The following is a 13,908-nucleotide window of genomic DNA, read 5'->3' on the forward strand; positions in this document are numbered from 1 at the left end:
ATTCTCTCAATTGTTGAGACACGAGTATTGAAATTGCCACTTATAATTATGGATTTGTCTATTTCTCCTTGCAGTTCGATGTTTTTTTTTTTTTTTTAAAGATTTTATTTTTCCTTTTTCTCCCAAAGCCCCCTGGTACATAGTTGTGTATTTTTAGTTGTGGGTCCTTCTAGTTGTGGCATGTGGGACGCCGCCTCAGCATGGCCTGATGAGCGGTGCCATGTTTGCGCCCAGGATTTGAACCAGCAAAACCCTGGGCTGCCGAAGCGGAGTGCGCAGACTTAACCACTTGGCCAGGGGGCCGGCCCCCAGTGAGTTTTTATTTTATGTATTTTGAAGCTCTGTTAATAGGTTTATAAACATTTAGGATTGCCATATCTTCTTGATTAGTGACTACTTTATCTTGAGGAAATGACTTTTATTCCTGGAAATACCTTTTTGCTCTGAAATACATACTATCTGATATTAATATTGTCACTCCAGTTTTTTTTTTTTTTTGACTAGTGCCAGCATCATTTTGTTTTTAATCTATTTATGTCTTTATATCTAAAGTATGTTTCTTATAACCAGCATATGGTTGGGTCTGTCTCTTTATCCAACTGACAGCCTTTGACTGTCAGTTAGGGTGTTAGACCACTTATGTTGAATGTGATTGTTGATATGGTTAAATTTAAACCTTTCATCTTGCTGTTTGTTTTCTAACTGTTCCTTTTGTTCTTTGTTCCCCTGTCCTTATTTTTCTGGCTTCTTTTGGATTGAGTTTTTTTAATGATTCCATTTTAGCTACTTTGTTGATGTAATAGCTATATCTGTTTGCTTTATTTTAATAGTTGCTTTAGAGTTTATAGTATACATCTTTAAAGTATCATAGTCTACCTTAAAGTGATATTATTCTACTTCACTCACTTTACAGTAGTCTGCTTTCATTTCTACTCCCTCCTCAGCCTTTTTGCTAATTTTTCATACATATGTAAGATGTATGTATCCCACATATGTACCCCACAATACATTATTATTTTTGTTTAAATGAAATAGTTAATATTAATATTTATTAAAGAGATTTAAATAATAAGAATATAGACAACAATATCGTGTTATAGTCATGAAACTTGCTAAGAGACTAGAACTTAATTATTCCTACCACTAAAAAGAAATGATAATTATGTAACATATATCTGATAGAGGTACTAATTATCGCCACAATGGCAATCATGTTACACTATATAAAGTATCAACTTAACATGTAGTACACTTTAAATTTACATAATACTATATGTTAAACGTATTTCAATTAAAAAATAAATAATAAGAAAAAATCTTATGTATTTATCCATGTGCTTATTATTTCTGGTGTCTTTCATTCCTTTGTGTAGATCCATGTTTCTACCTAGTATCATTTTCCTTCTGTTTGAAAGACTTCCTTTGATAGTTCTTATAGTGCCTGTTTTGAAGCTTTTGTATGTATGAAAAAGCGTGTATTTCACCTTTGTTTTGAAATATATTTTTATTATGTGTAAAAAATTGTAGGTTGGCAGTTTTTTCCTTTCAGAACTTTAAAGATGTTCAACCATCTTCTCACTTGCATTGTTTCTGATCAGAAATCTGCTGTCCTCCTGATCTTTGTTCCTCTGTACAGAAATGTGCCTTTTTTCCTCTGGCTACTTTTAAGATTTTTTAAAATCATTTGTGGAGTTTGATCATTTATGTGCCTTGCTGTAATTTTATTCATTATTTTTGTGCTTGGGGGTTCATTGAGTGTCTTAGATCTGTAAGTTTATAGTTTTCGTCAGATTTGAAGAAATCTTAGCCTATATTTCTTCAAATTTTTTTTCTGTCTCCTACCCTCTTCTCTTTTTTTTTTTTTGAGGAAGATTAGCCCTGAGCTAACTACTGCCAGTCCTTCTATTTTTGCTGAGGAAGCCTGGCCCTGAGCTAACATCCGTGCCCATCTTCCTCTACTTTATACATGGGACGCCCACCACAGCATGGCATGCCAAGCGGTGCCATGTCTGCACCTGAGATCTGAACTGGCAAACCCTGGGCCACCGAGAAGCAGAATGTACAAGCAACTGCTGTGCCACCGGGATGGCCCCTCCTACCCTTTTCTCTTAAGGGAACTCCAATTACGTGTATCTTAGGCAACAAAGTTGTTTTGCAGTTCACTGATGCTCTTTCCATTTTTTAAAATTATTTTTTCTCCCTTTGTTTCATTTTGGATAAATTTTGTTACTGTTGTGAAGTTTCCTAATCTTTTGTTCTGCAATGTTTAGTTAGCCATTAATCCCATCCAGTGTGTTTTTCATCTTAGACATTGTAGTTTCCTTTTGTAGGAATTTGGTTTGGGCCTTTAAAATTTTTTCTATATCTTTATTTCACTTTTTGAACACATACAATGCAGAAATAGTAGTTTTAATGTCCTTGTCTGCTAATTCTAACATCTTTGTCTGTTTTGGATGGTTTTGACTGATGTTGTGTTTTCCTGTTTCTTATCATGCTGAGTAATCTTTGGGTGCTAGATATTGTGAATTTTACCTTGTTAGGTGCTGAATATTTTTGCATTCCTGTAAGTAAGTATTCTGTATTCAAGAATACAGTTAAACTTCTTAGAAACAGTTTTATCATTTTTGGTGTTCTTTTAATATTTGCTAGGCAACATTTAGTCTAGAGCAAGTATTCTCTGCTATTGAGTGAAGACCCTCCTGAGTATTATACTCTATGCCCCATGAATTATGAGGTTTTTTTAATCAAACTAGCAGAAATGGCAATTTGTAGATCATAATGTATTATATTATTCAACTTTAATGTAAAATATACATGTATTGTAGATATGTTTCCCTCATTCATTCAGTGATTGTTTTTTGAATGCACACAATGTAGTAGATATCAGGTGTAGAATAGCAAATCAAATCCTTGCTCTCAAGGAGTCTTCATTGTGTGGCTGGAGAGAGATAATAAACTAGTAGTTATATAATATGTAAGGTAGTAATATGTGCCTTGGAGAAGAATAATAAGAGTAAAGAGAGAGAGAGGTGGAAAGTGGGATAGGGTGCAGTGGTATATGGGTGTCTGGGAAGAACTCTTTGAAAAGGTGACATTTGAGCGGAGACTAGAAGGAAGTGAAGCAGCATGCCAGGTGACTGTCTGGGGGAAGGATGTTCCAGACGTTTATACTAATAAGTGCTGAGATGGAATAATAGGTAGAAGGAGTGGGCTTGGTATGTTTGAGGAAGAGCAAGGAGGCTAGTGTGGCTGGAGTGTCGTGAGAATGTGAGGAAAGGAAGAGAGAGGTGATGGCAGAGAGAGAGCGCACTAGGAGGATGGGGAATCCTATAAGGCTTGGCTGCGTGTGGTAAGAAGTTTGGTTTTTATTTTAAAGATGATAGAAACAATTTAGGGGTTTTGAAAAAAGAATAATGGCATGACTCAACTTACCTTTTTAAAGGGTTATTCTTGTTGCTATGTGGAGAATTGACTGTAGGTAAAGGGTGGCAGCAAGGAGACCAGATTAAAAACTGTCATAATCATCTGGGCCAAAGGAGTAGGTAGTGGTGAAGGTGATAAGAATCATCAGATTCAGGATATATTTAGAAATTAGAGCCAGCAGGATTTGCTGATGGGTTAGATGTAGGGTGAAAAAGAGAGAAATTAAGAATGACTTCAAGGTGTTTTTTTTGGTTGGGTTTTGTCCCATCTTCCCCTGAAGCAACAAGAAAAATAAAGTTGCCATTTCCTGGGATAGAGAAGACTGCAGGAGGAGAATCAAGAGTTCAGTTTTGGGAGCCAGCCCAGTGCTGTAGTGGTTAGGTTTGCACCCTCTGCTTCAACGGCCCGGGGTTCGCAGGTTCAGATCCTGGATGCGGACCTACACACTGCTCATCAAGCCACACTGTGGCAGCATCCCACATACAAAATAGAGGAAGCTTGGCACAGATGTTAGCTGAGGGACAATCTTTCTCAAGCAAAAAGAGGAAAATTGGCAACAGATGTTAGCTCAGGGACAATCTTCCTCACCAAAAAAAAAAAAAAAGAGTTCAATTTTGACATGTTAAGTTTGAGATTCCCTATGAGATGTCAAGCAGGCAGTTGGACATACAAGTGTAGAGTTGAAGGGAGAAGCCTGGGTTAAGAGTCATCAATACATAGAAGACATTTAAAGCATAGGCCTGGATGAGATCACCTAGGGAATAAGTATAGGTGGAGAATGAAAGAAGGCTGAGGATTGGGATTATCCAACATTTAGAGGTCAAGAAGATGAGGAAGAGCCATCAAGGGAGACCAAGAAGGAACAATCGAAGAGGCAGGATGATATCTTTGAGAGTGACATCCTAGGAACCAAGAGAAGAAAGTGTTTCAAGAAAGAGGATGCAATATACTATGTCCATTGCTATTCAAAGTTACGAACAATGAAGTCTCAGAATTGACTTTGGGATTTGGCAATGTGGAGGACATTGGTGGCCTTGCCAAGTGCAGTCTTGTTGAAGCAGTGGGAATGAAAGTCTGACTGGAGTGAGTTCAAGAGAGAATGGAGAAGAGAGAGGGGCAACAGTGGGCATGCATGGTCTTTGGAGTTGTGTTGCAAAGGGGAACATAGGGATGGAGTGTGAGCAGATGCATATGCCTGACCAGCTTAGATGTCTTAAAGGAGACACAGGAAAGTGTTCCCTTTGGTTACTGTGAAAGAGAGATTGCGTGGACCTGGTAGAGAGGAGGTGGAGGAAAATTTTACTTTCCACTTTATAAGTTTGTATACTGTTTGATTGTTTTCCCCACCAAGCCTGCATTGCTCTTATTGAGAAGCAACCTCGCAAGTTTATATTAATAGGTAAAAATACATCTAAAGATGGAATATGGTATACATAGTATGATTAGGTTAAACAAAAAGCTATGCAGAGAAAAGACAAGAAGAAAATGCATAAAGTATAAAAATAATACTATATAGTATAAATGGAATGAACTTTGGAATCTGGGAGTACTTGGGGCTAAAATCTGGCTCCCATACAAATCACTTAAAATCTGTTAGCCTTGGTTTCCTTATTTGTAATATGGATAGAAAAATACTACCGTCATCAAGGGTTAGTGTGAAACTTAAATAGAATAATATATGTTAAGTGCTTGGAAATTAGTAAGTTCTTGGGCCATTATTATTATTCCTTCTAATTTTCCATATTTTCCAATGTTTTAAAAAGGGACAAAATATTCAGATATTACTAGTGTAATTGAAAATTAGAAACCTTGAAAACGGACTGGAACAACAGTTGCTGAAATGTTAGCAGTGTTTGGTTCTGGATCATTTTCCATTCAGTATAGGTTTTGTGTTTTTAATACCAACAAGCTAACAAATAAAGAGTTCCTTTGCACAGAAGGAGAAGGTGGTCTGTGTTTTCTGCACGGGGCACTGACTGACTTGTTGAAGGAGAGAAGGTGTATAGAAAGGGGTGGTCGGAGGGGAACTGAAAGCTCAGATGCTAACTACCATCTGGAAATTCAGCTGGAGAAAATCTAATGCATCCGAAAAGTAGGTTAATGAAAATGTGATTTCATTTATAGACAGCCTTGAAGGCTTGCGTCTGCTGCCTAGGTTGAGCTCTGCCTGGGAGGCGTGTAAGGAGGGCGGCTTGTAAGGACACTTCCAGTTGAGCTCCTGTCCTGGTTTCATTATTCATGGCGCCCTCTTTCACTTTCAGAAGTGTCCTAATGTGGATGATAAGTTATATGATTCCGCCTAAATAGGGATGTGGAGCTCTTAAAAGTTTCACAGGACTCAGTAATGCTCTTGGATGGTTTTGCTCAAAGATTTTATGTTAGGGTGGGGAGCAGAACGATAGGCCAATGAGATTAAAAGGATATCAAGGTCAACTTCCAGATTTAAATTCTGTGATGAAGTTGAGAAAGATAATTAACATTTGGGCTGGGGAGACAGGCCCCATAGTGAAGTTTTCTGTCCTAGCTGGGTGGGCAGTGTAAGTATGGGTTCTCCGTATAGGCCAGGGGGAGCAATATTAAGTAAACTATGTTGCAGACTGTATGGTTCTATTCAAATGTAAAGTACTTTCGTGTGTATTATTCCATTTGAGTCTCATTATTTTCTCTAGTGTTTTTTTAAAAAGTAGATATGGGAATAGCTAGTAATTGGTTGATTTGGGAGTAAAACCCATATTTCCTGATGTTCTTTCCATTATAGCACATATCTGGGAGCCTTTTTTACACTCTCCAGTGAGGGTAGGGCTTTTTCTGACCAGGGCAAAAAGTGAGTTTAGGTGGCTTTCTGGAGTGAACTGCATGGTTGCTTTTTCAGGAGTCCAAGTTGTCTTCACTGTATAAGATGTCTTTGCTACATAAGATCTTGAGAAGATGAAGAGTTGTAGACTGAAAAATCCTTGCCCATTTCCAAAATGGAATAGTAGTGGCTTGACTACTGTCAGATTTGAGTATGTGCCATTTATCTCAACATTGGAAATTCCATTCCTTTCTCTTTCCCTCTGAAAGCCTAAAAAAGCAAAGAGAAGGAGAGCTGTGGAGAGAACAGGTCAAAGAACTTCAAGGGGTTGACCTGATACCATTTGAGGCTCTTGCTTAGTACTTTACTCACATACCAACTTGTAAATTAAGGATTACAGTATGGAATTCAAGGATTGAAAGGAAAAATAAGAGCTTATAGCTAATTGCTTTCAACTCTTTTTCTGAATACATAATCTTTAGAGAAAAGTCTTATCATTGTAAGTAATGCTTTTATCTCAATGCCAAGTGATATTTCATTTTGATCTAGGAATCCGAGGTTTGGATATATATTTCTTTTTGAAAAATATTATCAGTTTATGCTGCTCAATTAAGTAACTACTGATAAAAAAAAAAAAAAAAAAACCAATACAGCTCTTCCCTGCTGTCCTAAAACCACATCAAGACCCCCACATATCTGAGAGAAGGAAATTGTGCCGTAAGCCTGAACACAGAAGCCGTCAAGGCTGGTCCCCATTAAAGCTGGGCTGTCAGCAGCCTGCAAAGTAGAACGTGGGGGATGTTGAAACTTAAAGTTCATCTTTAACATGAAGGGGCTTCGCACAATGCTGTTCTGAGGGCTAATCTTTAGTGACAGATATAGAGAAAGGAGCCTCAAGTGTTATTAGGAAAACCCAAGCCTTCCATCCTAAGCCCTTTTGGCTTTTATTTTAGGCATCAGCCAGCAAGCCATTGCCAAGAATATGTCTGAAGGGACTGATTCCAGCTATTTCAAAGGGCCTCGTTTTGTATAAAGTACTTGGAGAATCATGCAGTATTCTATTCTGTGGTATATTTTATATATATATCATAATGACCACAAATATCAGTGATCCTAATGATTTTTTTCCAATGGCAGCATGGACTTGTGGACAGAAAGCTCATAGAGTTGGGAGGCAGTCCTTACTACAGTGATTTAATTTAGATTAGATTTAATTAGAGAAGTTGTTTAAACTTTTGTTGCCTCAATTTTCTCACTTGTAAATGGAGATTCTAATAACTTTTCTATGTTACTGGGGTATTTCCAAGGTCAGATGGATGATTAGATGTCAGATCCTTTGAAAAACTAGAACTCTGATTATGGTAGAGACTTACAGTGCTGACCTATGGCTAGTTAATCTTCATGGAAAAATTCTTGTCTCTGGCTCCCTTTGCAATTGGGCAGGTCATGCGACTCTTTCTGAGCAATGGGTTGTGATTAAATATGAGTCGCTTCTGGGCCAGACTATTTGATTGCTGGCGTGAGACTCTTTAGGGCTCTTTTCCTCTGCTGTGGTGATTGTGGAAATGTGTTTCCTCATTTAGAGCTGTCTCAAATGCTAAGATGACATATGGAAGATGGTTATCTGGAAGAGGTGCCTGGACCCACCATGGGCTTTGAGTCACCAAGAAATAGACTTACACTGTGTCAGATCACTGAGCTTGAAGAGCTGTTTCTTATGACAGCATAATGTAGCCTATCCAAGCTGCTTGAGATGTAAAGAAGTCACAAAAGTATTCGTGGGCCAGCCCGGTGGCATAGCGATTAAGTTTGTGTGCTCTGCTTTGGTGGCCCAGGGTTTGTGGGTTGGATCCTGGGCATAGACCTACATACCACTCATTAAGCTATGCTGTGGCACCATGCCACATACAAAATAGAGGAAGATTGACATGGATCTTAGCTCAGCGACAATCTTCCTCAAGCAAAAAGAGGAAGATTGGCAACAGATGTTAGCTCAGAGCCACTCTTCCTCACCAAAAACAAAAACAAAAACAAAACTGCGATTATTACTCAGGAGTCTCCCAGATCCATCCTAGTATTTACCACTAATTTGCCAGTATTCCATTTTCTGACCTAATGGATTTGAATCTGATTATTTTGACTCTCTTTCCTTCCCTCCACCCCCAAGAATCTCTAATGTCCTTTTGGGTGCAACCTGAAAGAACAAACTGTATTAGCAGTCATAGCATACTGCCAGTAACAATATCAAAGGAGCTAAGTACTGTATCCAGCATATAATAGGTACTCAACAAACATCTATTGACCATAGGAAGAGAAATTGGATGATGTGACTGTTACCAGTGATTTCATTTGGCAAACTCTAGTAGTCAACCTTCAATTCCCATCTTACGTGACCTCACAAGCAGGGTTTGGCACATTTTATCACTCCCTCTTTCTTGAAACTCTTTTTGATCCTTGGCTTCTTGGACACCAGAATCTTCTAGTTCTCCTCCTGTCCCAGTGGTCACTCCTTGGTCTCCTTTGCTGAATCCTCTTCTTCCTGATCTCTAAATACTGGAGTGCCTAGAGCTCAGTCTTTGCACTTCTTCCCTTTTATTTGAGTCTCTCAGTCGTATCTGCTCTCTGTTCTACTATTGAATGATTTCTTTTTATTGATTTTTACATTCTCTTTTATAGAGAGAATATTAACTCTCTGACTATCCTACATTGCTGATAATTTTCCTCATTTGTCATTAGATTTTTACTTTATTTATAGTTTTACATATAGGTATTTTACATTTTTACGTAATCAAATACGTCTTTTTTTTAAAGGCTTTTGGAGTTAGTGTGGGATTTGGGGGATTAGTTAACATGAGATGTGATGATGCCTAAAATATGAAAGCAGTCTCTACATTAAAGCCACTTTCCTCTGCACAGCAGGGCCATGTTGTTCATCTGTAATTGTTTGGGCATGTTTTTTGGGTTATTAGCTATATGGCAAAGGATCATGGTGTTCTAATCCATATTCTTGCCAAATTACCCTGTTACTATAATAATAATCGATTGCTGTGTAACAAAGCACTCCAAAACGTAGGTGCTTAAAACACCAATAATCATTTATTGTCTCTCTTGGTTTCAGTGGTTCAGTAACTCAGAAGTGACTTGGCTGGGCGATACTGCATCAGGGTTTCTCATGAGGTTGTAGTCAGGTGTTGACCAGGGCTGCCATCATCTGAAGGCTTGACTGGGGCTGGAGGATTGACATCTAAGGTGACTCACATGGCTTGCAGCTGATGCTGGTAAGTCGGTCTCTTTTCATGTGGGCCTCTTCATGGGACTGCTTGAGTGTCCCATGTCATTGCTTGAATGATGCGATGCTTGGCTTTCCCCAGAGCAAGTGATCCAAGAGACCAAGGCAGAAACTCCAATGTCTTTTATGACTTAGCCTCAGAAATCACACATCATCATTTCCACCTAATTCCGTTGGTTGCATAATAGACCAGCCCTCCTTCAGTGTGTGTGTTGGGGTTTGGAGACAGCTCTACTAAAAGTGTGACAACCGGGAGGTGAGATCCTCAGGGGCCACTATGGAGGCTGGTGACCATAGTCAGGAATGCAACTGATTAGGACTGGGGTTTATCCAAAGCACTGTTAACCTTACACTCTACTCAAGTAGAAAAGAGATGGATCAGCTTTTGTAGACTATTTGCTCGAATAGGCCCTCCAGGCAGAAGGTGTCTGAGATCGCACTTATGTCGTACCTCTGGTACACTTTCGGGGACTAACATTGTTATTCTTGATTTTATACTTCCTCCATGCTCGTCTGAATCTAAATATTTTGAAGGAAATAAATCAGACAGGGGCAAGAAAATGTTTAAGACAGAGTAAAATCGCTGTTAAATAACAGCAATAACTTTAATTATTGAGTGCATGCTATGTGCCAGATATGTAACAGACTCTTTTCATAAGTTGTATCCTATTTAGTCCATCCAATAGGCATTGATGGAAGGTGGTGTTATCTTCATTTTAAATATGACAAAACTGATGCTCGTAGTAATTCGTCCAAGGTCATGCAGCAAGTGGTTGAGCTGAGACTTGAACCCAGGTCTGTCTATCTTCAAAGGCCATGGTTGTCCCACTGCCTCTCACTGTATCCCATCGATTTAAACACATACACACATGAAGTGTTTGGGCATCAAAAAAACTGTAGAGTGTGTTATTTGGAAAGATCTGTCAAAGGTAAAAGATCCAGAAAAATGTAATCCCAGATACAAAAGCACTCTTAAAATGAAAAGTGCTTTATAAATGTAAGGTGGCAGTGTTATTAATATTATTCAGCTCAGAGAAATAAGAAAATGAATCATGTATAATTCCTCTATTTCTTCTTCAGTCAGACTATCACAGAACACCTGCCCATTAATCCTTATCCTGTTAAAACAATAACTGCCTATCCAGGTAATACATTGGAGTTAATGTGTAATTAAAGAAAATTATCATCCACTCGGCTATGAAATAGGAATGGCAATATTTCAAGTTAATATATATATTCTAGACTGATAAATGTTTTAGATTAGGAAACTGCTAAAATGTATAATTTAGGAAGATATCAAATCATCAGTTTAAAATTAAAGCATAAAGAGCTTTATGTCCATAAAAGCATTTTGTTGTAATGTCGATATGGTGTCATATTTGTCTTCAGGACAAAGACATTGTCTTTCTGACAAGCGCTGTTTAAAGAAAATAGGACTTGGGAATGGGGAAAGCATGTTTCTCTTGAATTTCCTCTTTTTCAACATGTTTGTTGGTGGTATTAACACATTAGCCATGAACTGAGATGGTGGTCTTGGGGTGGGGGATGGTATGTAGCCCTCATTACTGCACCTTGGCACCCAGCCCACAGACACCAGCAGCAAGAGCAGTGATTTCATTTTAAAAGGAGTTAGAAGAATGTGAAGAAGGTCATGACGATCAATCTGTTATCACTCTGCTAGATAGGATCTCTTTAAGGAGGAGCAAGAAACATATTTTAAAACTTCCAATGAAGGCTCCCAAATGACGATGTTCATCTTACCACTTTCTAATGAAAGTGCTCAGTCTCTGAAACAGAACTCACAAGCACAGCAGCACAAAATTTGTCTCAGAAAATCCTTTCGTTTTAAAGCGTCCCAGCTAGAGTCAGCGTGTACAGTCAGTATATACAGGGAGGCAGGCATATGAAAGCAAAAAAATATTTTTCAGTCCGATTAGGTTTCATTAACTTTACATTCTTGTGAGTGAGTCAGTAGTCATCCTACTGCAGAGGAGAGAAATGAAGACTGCCGTTAAATGTCCTACTTAAGGCTGCTTATCGATTGGAGGGTAAGATATACTTTGAGGAGCCTTCATCTCCAAGAATACACCACTCCTATCACTAGCGGTAGCCATGAGGTCTCTGGATATTATACTCATTGTTTTATTTTAAAGGATATTTTAGAAAAGAAATAGATAGTACTTAAAATCTGAGTCCTCTAACATTGGATTTACTTTTGTGAAATTTTACCTAACATTTAGGTGCATGCATATTTATTTTTACTTAATTAAAATTTGAATGTATGTTCAAAATATCTGTTCAAATATCCATTCTACTTACCATTATTATTATCAACAATTTTTTTGCTGCTATGAAGTCTTAATAATAATATTTCATGTTGGCATCATAGCCCATCAAGTTTATATGTCATAATTTAATTATTCCCTTACTGTTGGACATCTAGATTGTTTTCAGAATTTCCCCTGCTGTTGATGACAATGTAATAAACTTCTTCATGAATATACATATATATTTTTTCCCAAACTTGATTTTCTTAAGCTAAATTTTTCATGAGTAGACTTAGAGGGTCAAGGTCACTTTTATGGTTTATGTGATTATCTTCCTGATAGATGGTGAGTGATTTTTCTTCTGTTTTGTATTAATTTTTGAGAGTGTGATCTGCACCTAGGAGTTCTTATAGCACTGATATGCCTGATCAGATTTGAAGATTGTATCAGTAAATGGTTCTAGCAGAACACAGAATTCACCTCATTAGTTCAAATGAAGAGAATTCAGTGAAAGGCTGCCCACAGAAGTGTGTGCAGGGTGAGAACAAACAAGGGATTACAATGCTGGAGAGCCATGGCCAGCCCTGCACTGAGGGGACAAAAGAAGGAAGAAGCATTTCATGAATGCTCATGGCCAGCCCTGGACTGAGGGGACAGGGAAGGAAATAGTGTTTCGTGAGCACTTAGAGCTGCCATGGAGGGAGCCCCACGCTGGGGCTGGGGCTGTGGAGGGATGCAACTTCCACCAGTGATACTGAGCTGTGGGGAGTGGGAGGAAACACCCCAACCTCCCTTTCCTTCCTCGCTCCAATCTCCTGCCAGTGCCGCCATTGGCCAAACCCAACTCGAAGTCAGCTGGCCCAGGAACCTGGGTGATGCGGCCTACATGGGTCCCCCTCGTGGGGCACAGAGCAGGGCAGACAGTGGATCTCAGGCTGGTAGAGGTGAGGTGCAAATGGCAAAAAGAACTAGCACAGTGATGATGGGAAGTTTATTTCAATGGCAGTACAGGGTCTATTTTGCAGAATCTCAAGTTTGGATGATATTTCACAGCTCTCTGGACGATATAGTCTCTGAGAAAGGCCTTAAATCTTGCATTTCCTTTGTTCTGAAAACTAGTTCACAATGCAAGAGCAGGGGACTCAGAAAGAGCACTCAGCACTGACGAGAACAAGTCACATGTCTGCTGGGCTCTCCATTTGCTCCTTGGCAGTCTTTGTAGTTATCTATGTCAGCTCTGATTTTATTCCATGTGCAAGCTGTTCCACATCTCCTCCAGCTCCTTACTTCACCCTCAAGGTTTTGATCCAAGTATGTTTCTAGTTTCAAGGACACACTAAGGGCAATTATCTGTAAGAACCTAGTCACAGACAGCATTCCACAGAGCAGTTTCTCACGCTGGGAGCTGAGGGCCTCTGAGCATTTGTGGACTTCGGGGGTTTGTGAGCCTTCTGTAAGAGTTTTAAAATGTTGCTTTCATTTGGATGACAATAAATATTTAATCTAGATGTATTCTGGATCATTGGATAACTGTCTTATAACAGCACTGTGGCATGATTTCAGTGTCTGCACCTGCATTTAGGTTTGTGTTCAAATTAGCGTCAAGTAGAACCGGTTAAAATGTGGAGCATTTTTAAGAAAAATCGGGGTAGAGTTAATGTGATGCCAAAGCACTATTTACATTTAAAGACCAAATGCCTGCAGAGCAGGCTGATGAAGAAAGGTTTCACAGTATTTCCAGTAGAGGAAGTGGTGGGAGAATCCAGTCATCACATAGAACATGGAAGTAAATGCTTGTCGAGCTCAAAACGACTCATGCTAGAACAATCAGTGACCAGTACCATTTATATCCTCACTGGGGCAGCAATGTGGTTTCAGCAGAACATCATCTGTTATATGTTATATTAATGTTATGAATTCGAATGCTATTGGTTGTATAGTTTGGGTTGTGTTTATTTATACATCTGCTTTGTATAGATTAAGGGCACTACATCTAAGAATTTTGTACCTGGTTTCATATTGGTTGTTTTCTAAGGAACACACTAAAAACAATAAAGTTAACACTGGGGGATTTGTGGGAACATATTTCTTTTAAAAAGTCTGTATATAATTCAAGTTGGACAATTACTGTGTGG

At 38.7% G+C, this 13,908-nt stretch overlaps 1 protein-coding gene across 33 annotated transcripts in view; it reads left to right on the plus strand.

Annotated features, from left to right (window-relative positions):
- Positions 1–13,908, plus strand: part of LYPD6B (LY6/PLAUR domain containing 6B) — a 170,125-nt gene that overhangs the window by 69,603 nt on the left and 86,614 nt on the right. For 20 of the 33 annotated variants that reach the window (XM_070241846.1, XM_070241854.1, XM_070241853.1 and 17 more), the window contains one exon: positions 9,336–9,495. The exons of the other annotated variants lie outside the window; for them this stretch is intronic. The gene's annotated coding sequence lies outside the window, so the exon portion shown is untranslated. The remainder of the gene's footprint in view (positions 1–9,335; positions 9,496–13,908) is intronic. 33 annotated transcript variants of the gene reach the window in all.

This window comes from Equus caballus, chromosome 18, assembly GCF_041296265.1.
Source record: "Equus caballus isolate H_3958 breed thoroughbred chromosome 18, TB-T2T, whole genome shotgun sequence".
Classification (NCBI taxonomy): domain Eukaryota; kingdom Metazoa; phylum Chordata; class Mammalia; order Perissodactyla; family Equidae; genus Equus; species Equus caballus.